The sequence below is a fragment of the Ovis aries genome, chromosome 1 (assembly GCF_016772045.2).
Source record: "Ovis aries strain OAR_USU_Benz2616 breed Rambouillet chromosome 1, ARS-UI_Ramb_v3.0, whole genome shotgun sequence".
In the NCBI taxonomy this organism is placed as follows: Eukaryota; Metazoa; Chordata; class Mammalia; order Artiodactyla; family Bovidae; genus Ovis; species Ovis aries.
The window spans coordinates 14482268-14505899 of NC_056054.1; the positions used below are offsets into that span (position 1 = coordinate 14482268).

The window sequence follows — 23632 nt, forward strand, 5'->3', positions numbered from 1 at the left end:
AATAGTGGTTACTAACTCAGACTTAAAGATAAAAAGTACATGTAAATCGGTGCCCAAATAAGAACTAACTCTGCAAGATTTACTGGAGGTTCTTTGGCCTGAACTTCAAGCCTTTAAAAGAGGGCAGGTTGCTTCATTTACTCTGTTTATCACAAGTCTCCAGAAAGGTAACATGTTGTGTGGCACATAGTTCTACTTCAAATGCTTAGATATTTTTTGGATTTAAATGGCTCTGAAAGATTTTCAGAATTTGTGTAAGACTGGCTCCATTTGTGGAGAAGTGGTCTATCTACAAAGATATATATAAAACACACATATACACACTTTGAAGTCAAAACCCCTAATACTGCTGAACTCTTAGCAGAAACGCTGTGCCAAATTACTGCTTCAGGAGGTCAGCAAATACAGTCTAAATACTCAGAGGCAATATCCTGTCTGTAAGCTCTTGATCTGCCAATTCAACTAAAAAGTTCAAGTGTACTTTTTCTAAATGCAAGGTCTCAGATGGAGAACAGATCTGAAAATACTAGTTTGAAAATAGGGATGAATGCTTTAGATTAAATGTTCTCTCTGTAATCACTGATTCTACAGGGAGCACTGAATGAACAAATAATAAGTTCCACAGAGCCCACAAAGATGTTAAGAACGTTTTTTATCTCACATTTCCCTTTACTTAAATGGGTGTCAAGTAAGTACAACAATAAAGTATAATGGTAAGGAGGGAGGACCCTGGCGCCAGGCTGCCTCAGATCAATTCCTAACTCTGCCACTTACTAGTTATTTGTACTTGGAGTAGTCAGTTTACAAATCTCTGTGCCCTAATGCTTCAGCAGTAAAATGAGGATAATAATATCTATCTTATACGGTTGTTGTATAAATTAAATGAGTTAATACCTACTTAGTTTTCGTCTGTGCTTAGTTGCTCAGTCGTGTCTGACGCTTTGCAACGCTATGGACTGTAGCCCGCCAGGCTCCTCTGTCCATGGGGATTCTTGAGGCAAAAATACTGGAGTGGGTTGCCATGCCCTCTTCCAGGGGATCATCCCAACCCAGGGATCAAACCCAGGTCTCCCGCATTGCAGGTGGATTCTTTACCATCTGAGCCACCAGGGAAGCCGAAGAATCCTGGAGTGGGTAGCCTATCCCTTCTCCAAGGGAACTTCCTGACCCAGGAATCAAAGTGGGGTCTCCTGCATTGCAGGTGGATTCTTTACCAGCTGAAAATTCCATATAAGGGTCATTATATTACTACCATCTATATACTACTGCAACAACAGGAGAATTGGACAGTAACATCAGTGTCACTATCACTCTGAAGCCTCTGTGCTCTTAGCTACTGAGGTTACTTAACAAACAAGGATATAAACTATCTTCAAACAAAAAGAAAAGTTAATCAGTAAAACAGCACAAGAAAACATATAAACAGAGCCATAGAGAAAGTACTGCTGCTAAGTCGCTTCAGTCATGTCCGACTCTGTGCGACCCCATAGACGGCAGCCCACCAGGGTCCCCCGTCCCTGGGATTCTCCAGGCAAGAGCACTGGAGTGGGTTGCCACTGCCTTCTCCAAGAGAAAGTACTAGCTCTGCCTTTAACCCATTTATCTGGGCCTGACAACAGAACTACATTCTGACACCTGAACACTGATGGATCTTAAATTGTAGGGAGCTCTTTTCTTTGTATCTTGAACAAGACTTCCTTCAAAAGTTATAGAGTGCAGTAGCATATACTGGGATCTGCTGTACAAGGTAAGAAAACTATAGGAGGGAAAAAGAATGAATAATTGTGTGTTCCTCTCCTTTTCCCACAGCCTTTAGTTGGCTCTGCTGTAGTTTAGATTTCAGATGGCCCAGTGTTAAAGAATTTATACAACTTGATTTTGCCAGTAGAGGACTTCTGACCTATAAGCAGATTCTCACTTTTAACACTGAGATTAACATTAAGGAAATGCACAGCTGCTAATTATCAGTCCTTACCTCCAAAAAAGCCAAAATGTAAACACAGTCTCTACCAGCACATTCTATCAGATATGTAGATAAATTTGTTGATAGATACATTTTCATCCTATATTCACTTTTAGGTATATTTTCTGGAGCCCCTTCAAATGGCCAATTTTAACAAACACATAAATATAAATCAATCCCAGAATTAAACTCACCTTATTTGCTGAAGGCAGTGGCCACCTATTGTACTATTTATGGTATATACACAAAAGCCAACAAATATCAGGAAGAATGGTTTTAAATAACCAGAGTTAACAAACTAAAAACTGTAACTGAATCTTGGTTAGCAATGTAAATTGTCATCTTTGAGCAACTTGTTAGTAATCCTTTGTCTCCTGTACCAGCAGATTAAAAGAAACTGAGCATAAAGATATGGGTGATACAAACAAGGTATCTGAAAAAAGAATTATTGTTAACTTTTAGGTATAATATGCTTTTATAGTATAAAATATAGAATTTTTATTATATTTTTTTGCTGAATAATACGGTATTTCTACATAGTAGTATGTAATATACTGAGGTATACAGTATATTAGAGTACTGCAAATGAAGGCATATGTCTTAAAAAAAAGAGAGAGAAATTGAAGCTGCGTAGATAAAGGATTAGTGGTTGCCAGAGGCAGGGGTATGGGGTGGGCAAAATGGGTGAAGACAGTCAAAACATACAAACTCCCAGTTATAAAATAAGTAAGTCATGAGGATGTAATGTATAACATAGTTAATAATAACTACTACTGCATATTAACAACTTGCTAAGAGTAAATTTTGGCTTCCCTGGTGGCTCAGATGGTAAAGAATCTGCCTGCCAATGCAGGAGACCCAGGGTAGATCCCTGGGTCAGAAAGATCCTCTGGACAAGGAAATGGAAACTCACTCCAATATTCTTGCCTGGAGAATTCCATAGACAGAGGAGCCTGGAGGCTACAGTCCATGGGGTCACAAAGAATTGGACATGACTGAGTGACTCACACACACACACACACACACACAACAGTAAATTTTAAAGGTTCATCCCAAGAAAATTAATCTAACTATGAATGGTGACAGATGTTAACTACATTTGTCATGATGATCATTTCACAATATACACAAACATCAAATCATTATATTATTTATCTGGAACTAATATATATGTTGTATGAGAATATACCAGTTCAGTCGCTCAGTCGTGTCCGACTCTGCAACCCCATGAACTGCAGCATGGCAGGCCTCCCTGTCCATCACCAACTCCCGGAGATTACTCAGACTCATGTCCATTGACTCAGTGATGCCATCCAACCATCTCATCCTCTGTCATCCCCTTTTCCTCCCACCTTTAATCTTTCCCAGCATCAGGGTCTTTTCAAATGAGTCAGTTCTTCGCATCAGGTGGCCAAAGTATTGGAGTTTCAGCTTCAGCATCAGTCCTTCCAATGAATATTCAGGACTGACTTCCTTTAGGATGGACTGGTTGTATCTCTTTGTATGAGAATATATATGCTTCAATAGAAGAATATTAGAAGTGATTCAAGGTAATGTTTAGGGCTTCCCTGGTGGCTCAGCAGTAAAGAATTTGCCTGAAACACAGGAGATGTGGATTTGATCCCTGAGTCGGGAAGATCCCCTGGAGAAAGAAATGGCAACCCATAACAGTATTCCTGCCTGGGAAATCCCATGGACAGAGGAGCATAGCGTGTTACAGTCCATGGGGTTGCAAAAGATTCAGACACAACTCAGCACTAAACAACAGCAAAGTTATGTCTATAATGATGTTGCTTCACTCTTTTCCATTCTAATATGACTTTTGGCAGTTTCTGATATGCTGTTAAAGTTGTGTAACAAATGACTATGCAGCTTGTGATCATAGTAACTGTGTACTGAAAAATTTTACTCATGAATAAAACTGTTAACAAGCAAGAAGTAGATGAAAAGCATAGGTAAAATATATCTATTTCTGCACTGTACAAGAGCAAGAATGATGCTGAGAACATATTTGTTAATAAGACACAAGAGATGGATCACTGAGTCAAATACATGGCTATGACCCAAGTAAAATTCACAAACATTATTTATATTAATAATATTGTTTTATGCTTTGTCTTTCACAGAGAAAAAGAAAGTTTGTATATTATAAATCAACTATACTACTTCAATTTTTAAATTAATTAATTAAAGTTTATGATGACTGGTGTCTGAGTTCCAATAATAGGGGATAAAGAGATTATCACTGGAACAAGACTGGCCAAGTTTTCACAGTTATTGAGCACAGGTGACAGATACATGGGAGTTCAGCTACTACTTGCTCTCCTTTTTTATATCAGGAAATTTCCATAACAAAAAGACTTTAAAAAAACCTGGATGCACTTTATTAGGATGGTTATTATTTTTTAAAAAAAAGGTGGTGAAGATGTAAAGAAATTAGAATCCCTGTACAATGCTGGCGGGACTATAAACTGACGCAGCTATAGAAAACAGTAAGGCAGCTCCTCAAACAGTGAAAAGTAGAAAAATCATAAAAAAGTGAAAGCGACAGCCACTCAGTCATGTCCTACTCTTTGCTACCCCACGGGTGGCAGCCCACCAGGCTCTTCTTCCAGGAACTCTCCAGGCAAGAATATTGGAGTAGGTAGCCATTCCTTTCTCCAGGGGATCTTCCCCACCCAGGGATCGAACTTGGGTCTCCTGCACTGCAAGGGGATTCTTTACTGTCTGAGCCACCAGGGAAATACCTGACTCAGCAATTTCACTTTTAGGTATGTACACAACAGAACTGAAAGCAGGGAGTTGAACAGATATAATGTTTACAGCAGCATTTTTCACAACAGCCAAAAGGTGAAAGCAACCCAAGTGTCCATCACAGATAAATGGATAAACAAGATATGTCCTATATTTACACGAGAAGACTGCTGCTGCTGCTAAGTAGCTTCAGTCGTGTCTGACTCCATGCAACCCCACCAGGCTCCCCCATCCCTGGGACTCTCCAGGCAAGAACACTGGAGTGGGTTGCCATTTCCTTCTCCAATGCGTGAAAGTGAAAAGTGAAAGTGATGTCGCTCAGGACTGCAGCCTACCAGGCTCCTCCATCCATGGGATTTTCCAGGCAAGAGTAGTGAAGTGGGGTGCCCCTGCCTTCTCCGACAAGGGAAGATTAATCAGCCTTAAAAAAAAGGAAACTCTGACACTTGTTATGTGTGCGAAGTCACTTCAGTCATATCTGACTCTTCATAACCTTATGAACTGTAGCCTGCCAGGCTCCTCTGTCCATGGGATTCTCCAGGCAAGAACACTAAAGTGGGTTGCCATGCCCTCCTCCAGGAGATCTTCCCGACCCAGAGACCAAAGTTGCATCTCTTATGTCTCCTGCTGTGGCAAGCAAGTTTTTTACCACTAGCACCAACATGAGTGAACCCCAAAGACATTATGTCAAGTGAAACAGGCCAGTACAAAAGGACAATTACTATATGATTCCATTTACTATACGACATATATCATATTACTATATGACATATATCATCAAATTCTGAGACAGAAAGTAGAATGGTGGTTGCCAGAATGGTCCCTGTCATTCTGCCAGGGGCCGGGGCAGAGAGAAATGGCAAGTCAACGTATAATAGGTACAAAATTTTAATCTGGGAAGAGGAAAAAAGTCCTGGAGATGATGAATGATGATGGCTGCAGAACAATCCAAATGTGCAGAGGGCCACTGAAATGGTAAAATGGTAACTTCTTTGTTGTGCCTATTTTACCAATAACTTTAAAAAGTCTCGACAGAATTTAGACACAATGAGAAACTAATGAAAATTGGCAATAAGATAAAGTTTTCAAAGATTTGTTAAATTTTTCAATTCTTTTGAATATATAACCCAGAAGTAGAATTGCTGAATCATACAGCATTTTTCAATACTGAGAGGGCTGGTACTGTTCTCATTTCTTGAACTGAGTTCTGGTTACACGGGTATTTTCACTTGTTGATAATTTATTGAACTATGCAGTTATGAATTATGTGTTCTATGGTGTATATTATTTGTCAATTAAAACCATACTGCTAGGCCAAAAAAGTAAAACAGAGCAACAATTTCTATATTTGCATTAAGGATAAACATGTAAACAAACCTGGAAACCAATCAGTTTTTATAAATGTCACGTTTGGTTCACATTATTGTAAATGCCATAACTGGGCTTATAATTTTATTACCTGCCTAGAAAGCATCATTCCACCAGAATAGGTTCGGTTTGCAGCTGATTGCCTCACATTCTGCCTATTTCCCAGCTTTACCTATAGTTTCAGTGAAACTCTGAAACTACCTACAGCACAGTCAGCTCCAGGTGCCAGAAGAGCTAAAGGCGTCTGTGTTCTCTTTTAAAGCCAGCACGTCACTCTGCCCATTTCCCATCCTCCCAGAGGACACCTGTGATCTGTCCTCACAGAAATGACTGAATATAATTCTTTTTTAATTTTTAAATAAAAACAAATAAAAGAAATGATGGGATAAAACGCTTCTCCACACAAATCAGATTTTGACAAGAAACTCTAACCTACTTAACCAATTATCAGCAAAACTGGCTTATCTCAGTAGACATTTACTGAGAGTGTACTATGCGCCAGATCATTTGCAAGATGTTAGGTGTGCAAAGACTTAGAAAAGGTCGTTGTCCTCAATCTCTCCTTGCTATTCTTTGGAATTCTACATTCAAATGGGTATAACTTTCCTTTTCTCCTTTGCTTTTCATTTTCACAGTGGTTTGGAAGGCATCCCCAGACAGCCATTTTGCTCTTTCGCATTTCTTTTTCTTGGGGATGGTCTTGATCCCTGTCTCCAGTACAATGTCTTGAACCTCCGACCACAGTTCATTAGGCACTCTGTCTATCAGATCTAGTCCCTTAAATCTATTTCTCACTTTCACTGTATAATTGTAAGGGATTTGATTTAGGTCACACCTGAATGGTCTAGTGGTTTTCCCTACTTTCTTCAATTTAAGTCTGAATTTGGCAATAACAAGTTCATGATCTGAGCCACAGTCAGCTCCCGGTCTTGTTTTTGCTGACTGTATAGAGCTTCTCCATCTTTGGCTGCAAAGAATATAATCAATCTGATTTCTGTGTTGGCCATCTGATGATGTCCATGTGTAGAGTTTTCTCTTGTGTTGTTGGAAGAGGGTGTTTGCTATGACCAGTGCGTTTTCTTGGCAAAACTCTATTAGCCTTTGCCCTGCTTCATTCTGTACTCCAAGGCCAAATGTGCCTGTTACTCCAGGTGTTTCTTGACTTCCTATTTTTGCATTCCAGTCCCCTATGATGAAAAAGACATCTTTTTTGGATGTTAGTTCTAGAAGGTCTTGTAGGTCTTCATAGAACTGTTCAACTGGGGATGTCTGGCATTGTCTAAAAACATTTTTAGTTGTCACAAATTGGTGTTGGGGGTGCCATCTAGTGGGTAGAGGCCAGGGATGCTGTCAAACACACCCTTCGATACACAAGACAGCCCCTGCCTCCACAACAAAGAGCTACCCAGCCCCCCAAAATGTCAAGAGTCTCAAAGTTGAGAAACCGGATTCAGAGAAATTTCACCTTGGAGATACTCCTCCCAAAATCTGTACAGCCTAAGGTCCTCCTCCTTTAAGCTCCAATCTTTTGGGGCTGTCATGCTGTTGGGTGGTCCCAAGGAGTGTGCTAATCAGAAGAGGCACTGGGCAGATCCTGGACCTCTGTCCGAGGGCCAGTTGGCTATGATGCACCAACACAGTTGTCTACAAGCAAAGGGAAACACTGTCCCCCACCAGTTCGGTTCCATCCTCCAAGTTATCTTCTCCCTTTTGACTTCATTTACTTCTTAAACCAAATTATATCCTGAAATCCTTTCCTCACTTTCTCTGAAGTCACTTTCTTACCTCTAGGGATTATACCTGCCTTGAAAACCACAATCTTGGATTACGGGTCAATCTATAATAACTATCCATCCATCTTCTCTGCTGGCTGATCCCCACTGCTCTGTGTCTATCTCACTCACTCAGATCACTAAGAAACCCTGACTGCCAAATATAACATTTTTTATACTAAGCTCTCAAAACAAATAATGGAAAATACAAAAATCTGATACACCCAAGCTCTCCTTCATAAATCATCTCCTTTGGGACTACAGATGGCACTGTCTCTTCCAGGTTTCCTTCCTATTCACAGGGCCTCCCACCGAGCTATTAGCAATGTCTGTCATGGGAAAAGGGAGCTCCCCCAGTGGCTCAAGGGTAAAGAATCCACCTGCAATACAGGAAATGCAGGTGACTTGGGTTCGATCCCTGGGTTGGGAAGACCCCTTGGAGGAAGAAATGGCAACCCTGCAGTATTCTTGCCAGGAAAATCCCACAGATGAGCCTCGAAGGCTATAGTCCATAGGGTCACAACTGAGCCACTAAGCATGTCATGGGAACAATACTGAGAAATGGCAGTCTTTACAGCATCCATCTGCCATTTCTATACTATACACTTTCTCTGCGTGACCCCCAAGGCCTCTGTAACCATTTGTTGTGTGTGTTTTTAACTCCCAAAATCCTATCTACAATCTAGTTCTCTCTCATGATGTACATTTAACTCCCTCGTAGACATTTCTATCATCAGTGAGAGCTATAAAATACAGTATTGAACTGGTTAACAGTAAGGACTCTAGAGTCTGATTGTCAGGATTTAAATCGTGGCTTCACAGCTTACTAGCTATGTAACCTTGGGCAAGGTATTTAACCTCTCTGTGCCTCACATTCCTTATTTATAAAGTAAGTGAAAGTCACTCAATCGTGTCCAACTCTTTGCAACCCGATGGGCTATACAACCCATGGAATTCTCCAGGTCAGAATACTGGAGTGGGTAGTCATTCCCTTCTCCAGGAGATCTCCCCAACCCTGGGATCAAACCGGGGCCTCCTGCATTGCAGGCAGATTCTTCACCATCTGAGCCACCAGAGTAGCCCAAGAATACTGGAGTGGGTAGCCTATCCCTTCTCCAGCAGATCTTCCTGACCCAGGGATCGAACCAGGGTCTCCTGCATTGCAGGCAGATTCTTTACTAGCTGAGCTATCAGGGAAGCCCCATTTATAAAGTAAGGATAACCTTAAATCTAACCTCAAAGAATTATTGTAAAAATTAAATAAATGATACAGTAAAGCACATGGAACAGGCCTGCCCTATAGGAAGCAGCAATACAAAGCTATCATCATCTTTATCACCACCCCAAGCAGGCGCCTGAAACCTGCTATGTCCAAAACTGACCTCCTTACCTTTCTACCCATACCTGAATGAACCACCCAATCAAAGTAAAAGCTAAATGATCCTAGTATCTCTCTCTCTCACACAATTCTATTCTCCCCCAACTTCTATCCACATGAGTTCCTAAAATTATCTCAAAGCTTACCACCATTACACTGCCCACTGCCATTATCAATTGAAGGCTTCATGATTTCTCAACTGAACTGTTCCATCCACTTCCTCATTGATCTTCCTTCCTTTACGGTATAACCCCTCCAATTTAGTACACACTGTAGTCAGTGATTTTTCTAAAATGAAAATCTGGTCTCATGAATCCCCAAACTCTTTAGCATCACCTCTGATGAAAGCCTGCTTTGAGATCTCTCCCCAATTCTCCCCAATCTGTGCCTGTCCTCCACGCTCCCACATTACCTCTATCACAGAACTTCTTGTACATGAGAAGTATCTCGATCGCCTCCACTGAACTACAAATTCTGAGGGAAGACTATTTTATCTCTAGTTCCAACATCTAGCACAATGTCTAATACATGGAATATATTCAATGGATTCTCTGGGCTGGAGGTATAGAGTGCTAGATTTTATGCTGAGTTTCATTCTCTATCAAGTTATGTTGCCTCATTTCACCAGTGAGGAAATAGAAATGTAGACACATAAGGCAATCTGCCCAAAGTCACCCAACTATTTAGTGGCAGAGACAAACTGTGAATCCATGTCTTCTTACTTCACAGTCAGTGTTCTTTTCCTACTACGTTGCTAATCTCTGCTCCACACAAATCAGCTTTGTGAATTTGCAAAGTCAGTTTTTATTCCTGGAAACTCAAGTTCCTCACATCTAGCAATGCTTCTAGTTATAATAGCCCAAGTTTCAAGAAGTTTTGGCACAGGAGGGTGAAAGGAAAACAAAAGTTTTTTAAGATGTTGACACTCAATAGAAAGCTGATTTTCTTTTTTAATTAAAGTAATGTGAATTTGGTTATTCAGTTGAAGAGATGTTGAAGAGTAGACAAAAGGTCAGTCTCTTGGCTAACTTTTCTTTCTTAATAAAATTATAACTTTAAAAATAATTCACACTTTACTAGATTAGAAACAATGAATTAGCTGCAGGAACATCACGACAGGTAACTACTTCTTTTAGCTTTATTTAGCAGAGATCCAACTGCGAACATGCTGAATAAATCAGACAGATTAAGATGCCTAGAAAGCAGGAGAACCAGCACCTTGGCATGTTTAGTCAGTCTGGTAATAGAAGTGGTTTGAAATTTATAGTGCCAGTGATGGCTTTTACTTTCCTATAGAGATCTTCTCTCTTCAAAGGAAAAGGGACTAGAATCACATAAGGCTATGATTATCAAATTAAAAGTGCACACATAATATGTATGTGATGTATTCTTTCAGCGAATCTATCTTTGTTGTTGTTATTCAGTCACTAAGACGGGTCTGACTCTTTAAGACCCCATGGACTGCAGCAGGCCAGGCTTCCCTGTCCTTCACTATCTCCCAGAGCTTGCTCAAACTCATGTCCATTGAGTCAGTGATGTCACCCAGCCATCTCATCCTCTGCTGTCCCCTTCTCCTTTTGCCCTTAATCTTTCCCAGCATCAGGTTCTTTTCTAATGAGCCGGCTCTTTGCATCACATGGCCAAAGTATTGAAGCTTCAGCTTCAGCATCAGTCCTTCCAATGATTATTCAGGCTTGATTTCCTTCAGGATTGACTGGTTGGATCTCCTTGCAGTCCAAGGGACTCTCAAGAGTCTTCTCCAACACCACAGTTCAAAAGGACCAATTCTTTGGTGCTCAGCCTTCTTTATGGTCTAATTCTCACATCTATACATGACTACTAGAAACACCATAGCTCTGACTATATAGACCTTTGTCAGCAAAGTGCTATCTCTGCTTTTTCATACAATGTCTAATCAATCTTACTTGGTGGCAACAAGCAGCTGAAACATTTTGACATCTAATAAATACAGAGAGATCAGATCAGAGAATGCAAAATTAGCACATACTTTTAAGTGAAAATGTGAGAAATTTTGCAATGCAGAGCCTTTGCAGTGGGTGCTTGGAAGTCCACCTGCAAACACTGATGATGAAGCATGGATATAAGGAAATTCAGAGATAACATAACCAGTCTAATCACCTGAACTTTTGTATTGAGAATAATGAGGCTCAAAGAGCAACCCTGGCCATATAACTGATGGCAGGGGAGGTAGGACTAAAGCAGGGTGCTTTGCCTATAATCCAAGCAGTTTCTGCTGCCTGTTGGCGGCGGCGGGGGCGGGGGCGGGGGAGGGGCGAGGGGTGCCGGCGGCAGGGATGACACATGGCATGCGCGATCTTAGTTCCTCAACCAGAGATCAAACTGCAGCGGAAGCACAGTCTTAAGCACCAGACTGCCAGGGAAGTCCCCTCTGCTGTCTCTTATCAGTAGAATTTTTATCCTCATTTGACCCTAGTCTGTTTGCTTGCCTGAAGTAATGAATTTCTACTGAGGTGAAACTAAATTTGAGACGCTGAGGAGAAAACAGTTGCCATACACTGAACCCCTTCAAAGTGTTCAAGAGGAAACATGGCAGGGCCTCCCTGGGAGTCCAGCGGTTGCAGTCCACCGAGCAATGCAAGGAACACCCGTTCGATCCCTGATCCGGGAAGATGATCCACACGCTGTGGAGCAGCTAAGCCTGTGCGCCACGACTACCGAGCCCGAGTTCTAGAGCCTGTGTGCCCCAACCACTGAAGACTGCACGCCTTGAGCCCGTGCTCCGCAACAAGAGAAGCCACCCCAAAGAGAAGCCTGCGCACCGCAACCAGAGAGAGCAGCCCTGCTCACCGCAACTGGAGGAAGCAACAAAGACCCAGCACAGCCCAAAGTAAAGAAAGAAAGAGTCAGTGCGACAGAAAGCTAGAAATAGACACACGGACAATGCCATATGAACATAATGCTAAGACAGAAACAAAAGGGCTGGTTTAAGAGAAGAAAACAGAGTTAATGATAAAGCTTCTATTCTGTGGTCATCTTTACAGCCTCAAGATTGGCCCACTCCTTTTGGCTTCACTGATACTTTTTCTTAGGATGGAGAATAACAGCTGAGGTGCTCCATTATTTGGAGGTGTGTATCTAAGGCAGGGAGAGGAGCATAGCACACTGGATCCAGAAAATCCAGGTTCAAACCTGGCTCTACTACCCAGTGGTAGCCTTCATTTGGCAGGTTTAGTCTCTAATTTCTCTTTGCCTCAAGTTTGCCTCTGTAAAATGGGGATAAAAACAGCACCTACACTCCTTGCTGGGTTATTCTGAGAAATAGAGTTAATACATGCAAAGTGTTTAGAACTGTGCCAGACAGATGGTAAGCAGTACACAAAACACTTGCTATCTATATTTTCCTTGGCTTTTTGTGGTGAGGTCCCTGACTAGGGTTTGAAAGAAAAGAACTGCAAAACACCAGAGCTGAAAGGGGTTTCAGACACTGTGACAAATAGATACTGTATGGCCCACAAAGCGTAAAATATTTACTATCTGGACTTACACAGTTTGCAGATCCCTGATCTGATCCAATCAGTTTCCCCTCCCTAACACAGCCAAGAGGAAATTAAAGCCTAGAGAGCAGCAGGAACTTTCCAAGGTTATATATACAGTGGTTAGTGACAAAGCTGGGACTAAAACCCAGTTTTCCCAGTAAATAAAATTGCCTACCAGGCTAAATGGGCTTCCCTGATGACTCAGTGGTAAAGAATCTGCCTGCCAACAATGCAGGGGACTGGGGTTCAATCTCTGGTCTGGGAGGATCCCCTGCAGAAGGAAATGGCAACCCACTTCAGTATACTTGCCTGGGAAATCCCAAGGAAACCTGGCAGGCTACATTCCATGGGGTCGCAAAGAGTCACACACGACTTAGCAACTGAACAACAACCAGGGTAAAATAAATGAGCTAAATGAAGACCTGAGAGTAAAAACGAGGACTGTAAGTTAGGAGAGAATATTGGCACCTGAAAAGTTAGGCAAATCATGTAATCGGAATCAACAGGTATTTACTGACTACTATAAGCCCATGCATCGGTATTTTTTTAATGCTCTCTGGGTGATTTCAAAGGACAGCTGAAGGTGAGAACCACTGTTGCAAGTACTGCGCTAGGCAGCAAGATGTGGAAAAAAGAGAGAGAGAAAGGAAAGTAGCTAACCAAAGCAAAGGTATGCAGACCTAAGTAAACCTGGACAATGCAGGATCCCACGTTTAATCTTCATCTACATGAGACTCCAAGAGGAGAGTAACATGCAGAGTGAAGGCAAGGAACCCCTGGATGTATCTTCATTTACACTAGAGAATCAGCATATTTTATTCACATCTGCAAATTCCAACAGCTCAATGGATTATCAACTTCAGTCATGAACTCTTTCTAAAAGAATGTTAAAGCTAACTTGTACTCCTAAAAAGTGTACAAGAATATACAAATTAAAAGCCTTTATATGCAAAAAAAAAAATCATAAGTGTCAAAAGACAAATGACCAACTGAAACAATATTTCCAATTATAAACACAAAAATGAAAACTGCTATACAGAAGTAAGCACAAGAGATATTGAACAGGAAATTCAAAAAAGAAAAATACAAATGCCCAAGGCACCCTTGAAAAGACAATTTATCTCAAAATGTAATTTAAATAAAATCCATTTGTTGTCCACCAGACTGACAACAATGATAACACACAGAACTGCAAGGCTAAGGGGAAATAGACATACCACAGGTAAACTTTATTGAAAGCAGTCCGGCAATGTGTGTATACTCACAGCTGACTCACACTGTATACGGCAAAAATGTTAAAAGGCAACACAATATTGTAAAGCAATTATCCTCCAATTAAAAATTTTTTAAAATTGATAAGCAACAAGAGAAAAAATGTAATGTGTGCAACTGAAACAAAAAACAACAGACCCAATTTAAAAATGAGCAAAGGACCTGAACAGACATTTCTCCAAAGACAATACATGAACAGCCAATGAACACACGAAAAGATGTCCAACAGTCACTAGGGAAGTGTAAACCCAAACCACAATGAGATACTACTTTCAGATCCACTAGGGTGGCTACAATTTTTTTTAAGGTACGTAAGTGCTGGAGAAGATGTGGAGAAATTGCTGTCTTCATACATTGATAGTGGGAATGCAAAATGATATAGCCACATATAAGCAGTTTGGCAATTCCTCAAAAAGCTACAGAATTACCATATAACCCAGCAATTCTACTCCAATGCTAGGTATATTCCCAAAATAATTTAAAACAGATACTCAAATAACATGTAAACCTATGTTCACAGCAGCACTATTCACAATAGCCTAAAGGTGCTAATGTCCGTCAATAGATGGATAAACTGTGATCTATCCATACACTGGAATATCTATTCAACCATAAACGGAAATGAAGCACCAACACATGCTACAATCAATGTAAGTGAAAGAAGTCAGACATAAAAGGTCATGTGTTATATGATCCCATTTATATGAAATATCCAAAACAGATAAAATCTATCTGTTCCTAAAAGCAGACTGGTGGCTCCCAGGTGCTGGGGGGAAAGGGAAACTCAAAAGTAATGGCTTAATGGTTATGGGGTTTTCTTTCAGGGTGATGGAAATGCTTCAGAACTAGACAGAGGTAAACTGTGAATGTATTAAGTGCCAATAAATTGTTCTTTTTTTTTTTGGCTGTACCTCAAGGCATGCAGGATCTTAGTTCCCCAACCTGGGATCAAACCAGTGTCCTCTGCAGTGAAAGTGTGGTGTCTTAACCAGTGGACCACCAGGAAAGTCCCTGAATTTTTCATTTTAAAATGGTTAATATTACATTAGTTTAACCTCAATAAGGAAAATTTAAGTACCTCCTCTAATAAAGCTCTTAGAAAACTGGAAGAAAGTAACATGTGCACCCTCTCATCTGGCAATCCCATTCCAGAAATTTATTGAGAGAGAATTACACAAATAGGAAGAGATGTGTGTGCAAAGATGTTCATCTCAGCATCATTTATTAAGTAAAAGAAAAAAACCCCCAAAATTAAACTTACTAAATGTCCTTCAGAAGAAACATGGTTAAGTAAATTATGATACATCTATGAAATGGAATACTACACAGAAATCAAAAACAATAATGTAGAAAGTTGTACAGCTTACACTATCTAATCTCACAACCTATTATAAAGGTACAGTAACTAAAGACAAAGTGATACTGGCAAAAGAATAGACGAACAGATCAGTGGAACAGAATAGAGGCCCCAGAAGTAGACTCACAGATAGTCAACTGGTCTTTGACAAACGCAATTCAACGGAGAAAGAACAGTATCAGATCTGGTTCAACTGGACATCCATATGTATCTCACAACCTTATATAAAAATTCACTCAAAGTAGATCACAGGTCTAAATGTAAAATGAAAAGCTATAAAACTCACGTGTGTTTGTGTGTATATATATATGTGTGTGTGTTGTATATATAAACTTCTTTTTTAAAGAACAGGAGAAAAATCAGCATGTCTATGGACTTGGCAATGAGTTAGTGTCTTGTTTTTTTGTTCTCGCTTTTTTTCTTTTTGGTAGGGTCCCCTGCTTATGTGATCTTAGTTCACAGACCAGGGACTGAACCTGGAGCCATGGCACTGAAAGCACTGAGCCCTAACCACTGGGTTGCCAAGAACTCCCTGCAGTGAGTTTTTAAGATAAGACACCAAAGACACAACCCACAGAAGAAAAAATAGATACATTGGACTTAATGAAGATGTAAAACTTTGTTCTGTGAAAGACACTGAAGAGAATGAAAAAGTAAGATACAGACTAGAATAAAATATTTGCAAATAACATTCTATATAAAGGATTTGTACCCAAAATACAGTTTTTAAAAACCCCCTAAATTTCAACAATAAGACAGCCCCTTCCGAAAAGAGATCAGACAGATATTTCACCAAAGATATACAGAGAGAGCAAATAAACATATGAAAAGATGTTCAACATCATTAACCTTTAGGGGAATTTGAATTAACCACAATGAGAGTCCAGCACACACCTCTTGGAATAGTTAAAATTAAAAGCAACAACAACAATATTAAATGCCAAAAGAAAGAAACAAAAATTTTCATTCACTGCTGGTAGGAATACAAAATGGTACAGTCATTTTGGAAAACAATTTAGTAGTTTCCTAAACTATTTTCAGAAACTATTTTCTTAGTTAACCAGTCCTATAAAGTTAAATCATTACCTATGTTTATAATAGCTTTCTTTAAACTGGAAATTCAGATGGCGTTTCATAGATGAAAGGACACATAATGTACAATGGAATAATACTCAACAATAAAGAGAAACAGACTTATTTAACTACATGGAGGAATTTTAAACGTATTTTGCTAAGTGAAAAAAGTCAGACCGTGGATTTCCCTGGTGGTCCAGTGGTTAAGACTGTACACTTCCACTGCAGAGGGCCTGGGTTTGACCCCTAGTTGGGAAACTGAGATCCCACATGCTACCACATGGCCAGAAAAAAAAAGGTCAGACCCCAAAGGTTGAGTACTGTATGACTCCACATACATGACCTTCTAGAAAAGGCAAAACACAGGGATGGAAAACAGATCAGAGGTTGCCAAAAATTGGTGTAGGTAGAGAAGATGACCACAAAGAGGACCCAGGCAATTTTTAGTGATGAAAGCGGCTCAGTATATCTGATGGCAGACACCCAACTCTCTCTATTTGCAAAACCCAAAGAACTGTACACAAAAATGAATGTTCTCTACCATATGCAAACTTAATACTAACCAGAATGACTGAGGAACCAGGACAGAATGCAGTCTGCAATAAATGAATCTAATTATATTACAGATGTATGACATAATCTCACTGAAGGGGGAGAAGTTGACCTAAATAACTTTGAAAAACAATGTTATGGCTAGATACTATATGGCTAAGATGGCAAAATGAATTATATACACACATTATACTCTAGTTGGTAAATTTGTTTCTCACAGGATTAACTAGTTAAACTATTTTACAGGTTGTACAAAAAGAGAAATATTGTAGATAAGGAGAGCCAGGTTTATTACTCTGAGGAAGAAGTCACAAATAGCAAGAAGGAAAGATCAGAATAAAACCTGTGGTGGAATAGAGTCAGAGATATCAGTATAAACTCAAGTTTATTTTAACATCTACATAGATACAGAAATAAACATAGACATTTGGGTATGCATGAATAAGTGTATGTACATATGTTGCCTAGCTCTTCCCATTGAAGGGATTAGAAGCAATGATATCCTAGTAGCAACAAGCACAATTAGCACCCAGTATTTTGTATCTGACTGCCATTCACCAGTAAAAGGAACCAAGGCTCCTTGGAAAAACGGCCGATTCTAGAACTGAAACAGGACAAACTAAGATGAAAGCATCTTGCACTGCCAGAGAGTAAGGAAGTGCTAAACAAACAAATATGGGACATCCCAAAGGATGCAAGTATCAGCATGAAAGAGCACCCAATAATCAAAGCTGAAACAGTCTGATCAATAAAATAAATAACTCAGTATGGGATTATGGCAGAAAGCAAAGAGGAACTAAAGAGCCTGTTGACAAAGGTGAAAGAAGAGAGTTAAAAAGCTGGCTTAAAACCTGACATTCAAAAAACGAAGATCATGACTTCCAGTCCCATCACTTCATGGCAAACAGATGGCAAAACAGCAGAAAGTGACAGACTTTATTTTAGGGGGCTCCAAAATCACTGCAGATGATGGTGACTGCAGCCATGAAATTAAAAGGTGCTTGCTCCTTGGCAGAAAAGCTATGACCAACCTAGACAGCATATTAAAAAGCAGAGACATCACTTTACCAACAAAGGTCCATAGAGTCAAAGGTATGGTTTTTCCAATAGTTACGTATGGATGTGAGAGTCGGACCATAAAGAAGGCTGAGCACTGAAGAATTGATGCTTTTGAACTGTGGTGTTAAAGAAGACTCTTGGGAGTCCTTTGGACTGCAAGGAGATTCAACCTGTCAATCCTAAAGGAAATCAAGCCTGAACATTCACTGGAAGGACTAATGCTGAAGCTGAAGCTGAAGCTCCAGTACTTTGGCCATGTGATGCGAAGAGCCAACTCATTAGAAAAGACCCTGATGCTGGGAAAGACTGAAGGCAGGAGGAGAGGGGGATGACGGAGGAGGAGAAGGTTGGATGGCATCACTGGCTCAATGGACATGACTTTGAGCAAGCTCTGGGAGATGGTGAAGGACAGGGAAGCTTGGCGTGCTCCAGTCCATGGGATCTCAAAGAGTTGGACATGGACTATCTTTGACATCCCTGTGTAAATCTATAATTACTTCAAAATTTAAAAGCTAACAACCATGTAGAACAGGGTTTCTCAACCTCAGTACACTATATTGACATTTGGGGCCAGGTAAACCCTTGCTGGGAGGGGCTGTTTTACGTATGGTAGGATATTGCCAGGAACCCACCTTTCCATTTTTTACAACTGAAAATGTCTCCAAGAGATTGTCAAGTGTCCCCTAGGGTGGGGGTGGGAGGGTAAATTACCCCAGATTGAGACCACTGATACCAAGTTATATACATTAACACATAAAGAAAACTGTAACACATTGTTAAGGGGGGCGACAGCATGCTACAGAGCAGCATGAAATGTATGAGTCAACTTATGTTAAAAAGAATCACATGAATGAACCTGAGGACGTTAGGCTAAGTGAAATAAGCAAGTCACAAAACAAATATCATATGATTCCGCTTATATAAGTTATGTAAGAGTAGTCAAAATCAGACACAGAATACAGGATGGTGGTTGCCAAGGCTGGGAGAAAGGAGGACTAGGGAGTTATTACTTAATGAGTACACAGTTTTAGATTTCTTTTTAACTTGAAAAATATCTAATTTTCTTTATTTTTTAATCATTGTTTTTTATTGAAGTATAGTTGATTTACAATTTCCGTTAATTTAAGGGAGAAGGCAATGGCACCCCACTCCAGTACTCTTGCCTGGAAAATCCCATGGATGGTGGAGCCTGCAAGGCTGCAGGCCATGGGGTCGCTGAGGGTCGGACACGACTGAGCGACTTCACTTTCACTTTTCACTTTCATGCACTGGAGAAGGAAACGGCAACCCACTCCAGTGTTCTTGCCTGGAGAATCCTGGAGACGGGGGAGCCTGGTGGGCTGCTGTCTATGAGGTCGCACAGAGTTGGACACAACTGAAGTGACTTAGTAGCAGCAGTAGCAGCAGCAAAGGGATTCAGTTATACATACACACACATTCTTTTTTTACATTCTTTTCCATTATGGTTCATAATCGGATACTGAATATAGTTCTCTGTGTTATACAGCAGGGCCTTGTTTACAGAGTTTCAGTTTTGCAAGATGAAAAGAGTTATGGAAATGGAGAGCGGTTATACAGCATCATGAATGCATTTAACACCACAGAATTATACAGTTAAAAATGGTTAAGGTGATAAATTTTGTTACATGTATTTTATAATTTTTGTAAATTGGAAAAAACACATATGCATACATGTACGAACACACAAAAAAAAGGTCTAGAAGGATGTGCACCAAAATGTCAAAATGGTGATCTCTGGACGCTAAGATTATGGTGGTATTTCCTTGGAACTTTTGTATATTATTTGGATTTTTTAAAACAAGCATGTTTTCTTTTTTCCAAACACAAAAAGGCTTTGTTCTCCATCTTTTTCCCTTACAATGCTTCCACTTCAGTAACCAAAATCCTATTGATTCTGTCTCCAAAACATCAAAATGATTACCCCTTTTCCCAGCCACAACTCAACTCCAGCCCCTCTTATCCAGGCTAATGTAACAGAATCCTAAACTGTTTATCCCTCTCTAACCCATTCTCCACCCAGGCCTCAGAGTTACCTTCTGAAATATTTACTATCATTCCCACATTTAAAACCCCAAACCTCACGGCATGCCTCTCAAGGGCCTCAGGGTCTGTATTTTTAGTTTCACCTCTGACTGCTTCTAGTGTCTATGCCAATGACAGTTGCTGGTCATATCTTGAAAACATACCATGCATTTTCACCTTTCCTTTACTTTGCTCATGCTGTTCCTTCATCAGGAATATTCTTTTTCCTTCTCTGCCTGATAAAATGTATACAGTGGTATATCGGAAAAGAATGGGATGGCAGATGAATGGATAAACAAATAGGAAGAGACGGAGAAAAAAAACACAGAATAGCAGAGATGAGGGTTCAAGAAGTAATTTTTAGGGGTGAGATAACAATAGTGTCTACCACCTAAGGCTGCGGTGAGCATATTAAATGATATACGACAGACTTTTAAAACACTGCCTGACATATATTTTTGTATTGTTTTCATTTTCGGTATAATTATTATTCACAGCACAGGGGTAAGAGCTTGAACTCTGGCTGCTATGAGGAAGGAGCAGTGGTGAAGTTCCAGCTCAGAAGCTCTGGGTAAACTGAAAAACGGAACCTGGTCTGATTCAAATTATCTAAAGAATCCAACAAACTACACAAGAAACCACAACCAATTCGGTTAAGCCATACTAGAGTACATACAGAGCACACAGGTAAATTCTTGTGTACCCCAAATAACTTACACCCCTCATATAAATACTCCCGTTTCAGCACCCGGCCCCCAGCACTGAAATATCAGAGCAGCACCGCATCCTCACAAATCTGAAACTGCAACCCACATGTGCTCTCTCATGTCTTCCCATTTAGCCAGTAGCCACTTCTCTTTCCTTACAGAACATGGCAGATTTAACTCTAAAGTTCTTCCCACAGCTGCAAAAAAACCTAAATACATGTGTTCAACCCACCCATGCTTCATACGGTAGCCAAAGGAAAATCAAATTCACTCACAATGGAGGTGAACCCAGAGACCTAGAAATGAATATATATATATGAATATATATATATATTTTTTTTTTTAGATATATTTTTTAAATACCCCAAATTTGGGGTATCTCCTCTGGTTCATGCTCATGCTTAGTCCTTTAAAAGACTGCCTCTGTCTGTTGTGGCAAGGAGACTCTGGATAGTCCTCATTCCTCTCAGTTAACAAGTTTTTATAGCTTTCATTTTCCTGTCCTAGTAAGCCACTGTAACCCACTATCCCATCTCTTCTTTCATATCCCTCCCCCATGCAAGCCAGATCTCCCTTGAGCACTATCAGACAAGCAGTCCTTTGGTTTTTTAAAAAAAAAACACTGCTCCTAAATTATGTCCCAAAGCAGACAAAGAACGTAGAACTCCACATTTATTAGATGACACATAGCCTGCTTACTAGTCAGACTGCCAAAAATAACTTGCTTCTCCTCTTGGAGGTTTAGGCAAACACAAGGGAACTGTGCTCCTATGTATGACTACTGCTTCTCCACAGAACTTGAAGAACTAATAAGGCATTAGAGATACTTCCTCTCTATAAACCCAAACAGAACACTCTGTTTATTTTCTCTTGGCATATAGTTGGCAGTCTGTATTTCCAGGCAGCCACTGTACATCTTTTGGCAAGTGCCTTCAAATTTCTCAGTACAATGTTTCATCAGTCACTAAAGGCGAAGCATTGTACCTTAAATTTACACGCCAAGAAAAGACTGAAAAGAAGGCCTTCAGCATCGCCTTCCTGCAATATATCAGACACTACACGGGTCAGAAGAGCCAGATCCAATCCCCAGGTGTGCGAGTGCCTGGTAGTGTGATCTCTAGTCTGCTCTTTTATCTTTCTGCAACTCAGTGTTTCCATCCTGGAAAACGGGGATTGTATTACCTGTCCTTTGAATTCAGATTTTTACTGCTAGCTGAGAATATGTATGCTTCGACAACTTGTGAAACTGAAGTTTGGAAAACTCAGAAAATTAAGCACAAAGGTTGTTTTTCACTTTTGTCAGACCTACCATGAAAAGTCCACAGTTGAGCCCAGAAGTCCCTAACCAAGTAATTCCTCAGAGAGTTAGTTCTGACTTCCTACTCAACAAACCACTGATGCAAGAATAAGAGGCGAGAGGCAAGGCAGGGCCTCAGGTGTTAACTGGCTATAAAAGCGAGCCATTATCTGCCACAATATTATCACCCTAGACCCACGACCCTCAACACCCCGCGGTTTTATCTCAAAGAAGCTACCTCAGTACTTACAGCACTTACTTCTTCAATGTTTACAAAAACAAGTACTTTCCTTGGATGAAAACTGCCCTGCTGGGATTGCCTTGGGGATGACCCAACAATTAAGGACAAAAGGATGATAGAAGAAGTATGAGGCGCAAGACAATTTAAGATTTAAGACAGTGTTTTACAATCCTTTCTGAGTTACTGGTATACTTCTGAGATTATTAAAATTCAAATGCTGGTTTAGAAAGGTCAATCTGGAAACTTGCAAAAACTTTCTAATTGTCGCACTTTCCACTTGGTCACCCTTCCATCTCTGTGGCTGTTATAACAAGCAAGTTTACTGCTCGTTCTAGGCTCTCTACAAGCCCTTCATTTCTCCTCTGTTCCAGTAAACATTCTTTGCCTTTGGTACTATCAAATTATTCACAGTAAATTATGTCTCAGCTGCAGTAAGTTTTAGCCCCCTAAGCAATGCATCACGTGGCCACCACTTAGTTCAACACTCAACTTGAGATATCATGATGATTTCACACTACAATCCACAATATGAATCCTAAAATACATTTTATATCCTGACCAAAATGTAACATATTCCTGTGAAGGATGCTGCTGCTGCTGCTAAGTCACTTCAGTCGCGTCCGACTCTTCGCGACCCCATGGACTGCAGCCCACGAGGCTCCCCTATCCATGGGATTTTCCAGGCAGGAGTACTGGAGTGGGGTGCCATCGCCTTCTCTGTGTGAAGGATGAGTGTCATACAAGTTAAGAAGTACTCTCTAATGACTGACTCCCACAGCTCCTGCCTCATCCAAAAGGGATGACAGTTTCAGATAAGGAACTGAGCGTGGAAAGTAGAGACCTATGTCCAACTCTAGGTCTGCTACGCACTGTAAGACCTGTGAAACGATAATTGTATCTACCTTACAAGGTTATTGTGAGGACAAAAAAGCATATATAGAAGCATTTTATAAAAAGTGCTACACAAATTTAAGTTATGATTCTGCTTGTGGATTTAACTGAAACTGTTCTTTCAAGAAGCTGGTTAATAAAAAATAAAATTAGAAGAGAAGCTGGTTAACTCCAACACTAAGAATATCATTCATTGGGACTTTCCTGGTGGCACAGTGGATGAGAATCTGCCTGCCAATGCAGGGGACACGGGTCCAATCCCTGGTCCAGGAAGATTCCACATGCCCCAGAGCAACTAAGCCTGAGAGCCGCAGCTACCAAGCCCTCGTGCCACAACTAGACTGTGTGCTCTGGGGACCGCGAGCCACAACTACTGAAACTGCATG

The 23632-nt window shown here is 40.4% G+C and overlaps 1 protein-coding gene across 2 annotated transcripts in view; it reads right to left on the reverse strand.

Annotated features, from left to right (window-relative positions):
• Nucleotides 1-23632, reverse strand: part of TRIT1 (tRNA isopentenyltransferase 1) — a 43473-nt gene that overhangs the window by 16858 nt on the left and 2983 nt on the right. The window lies entirely within an intron of this gene.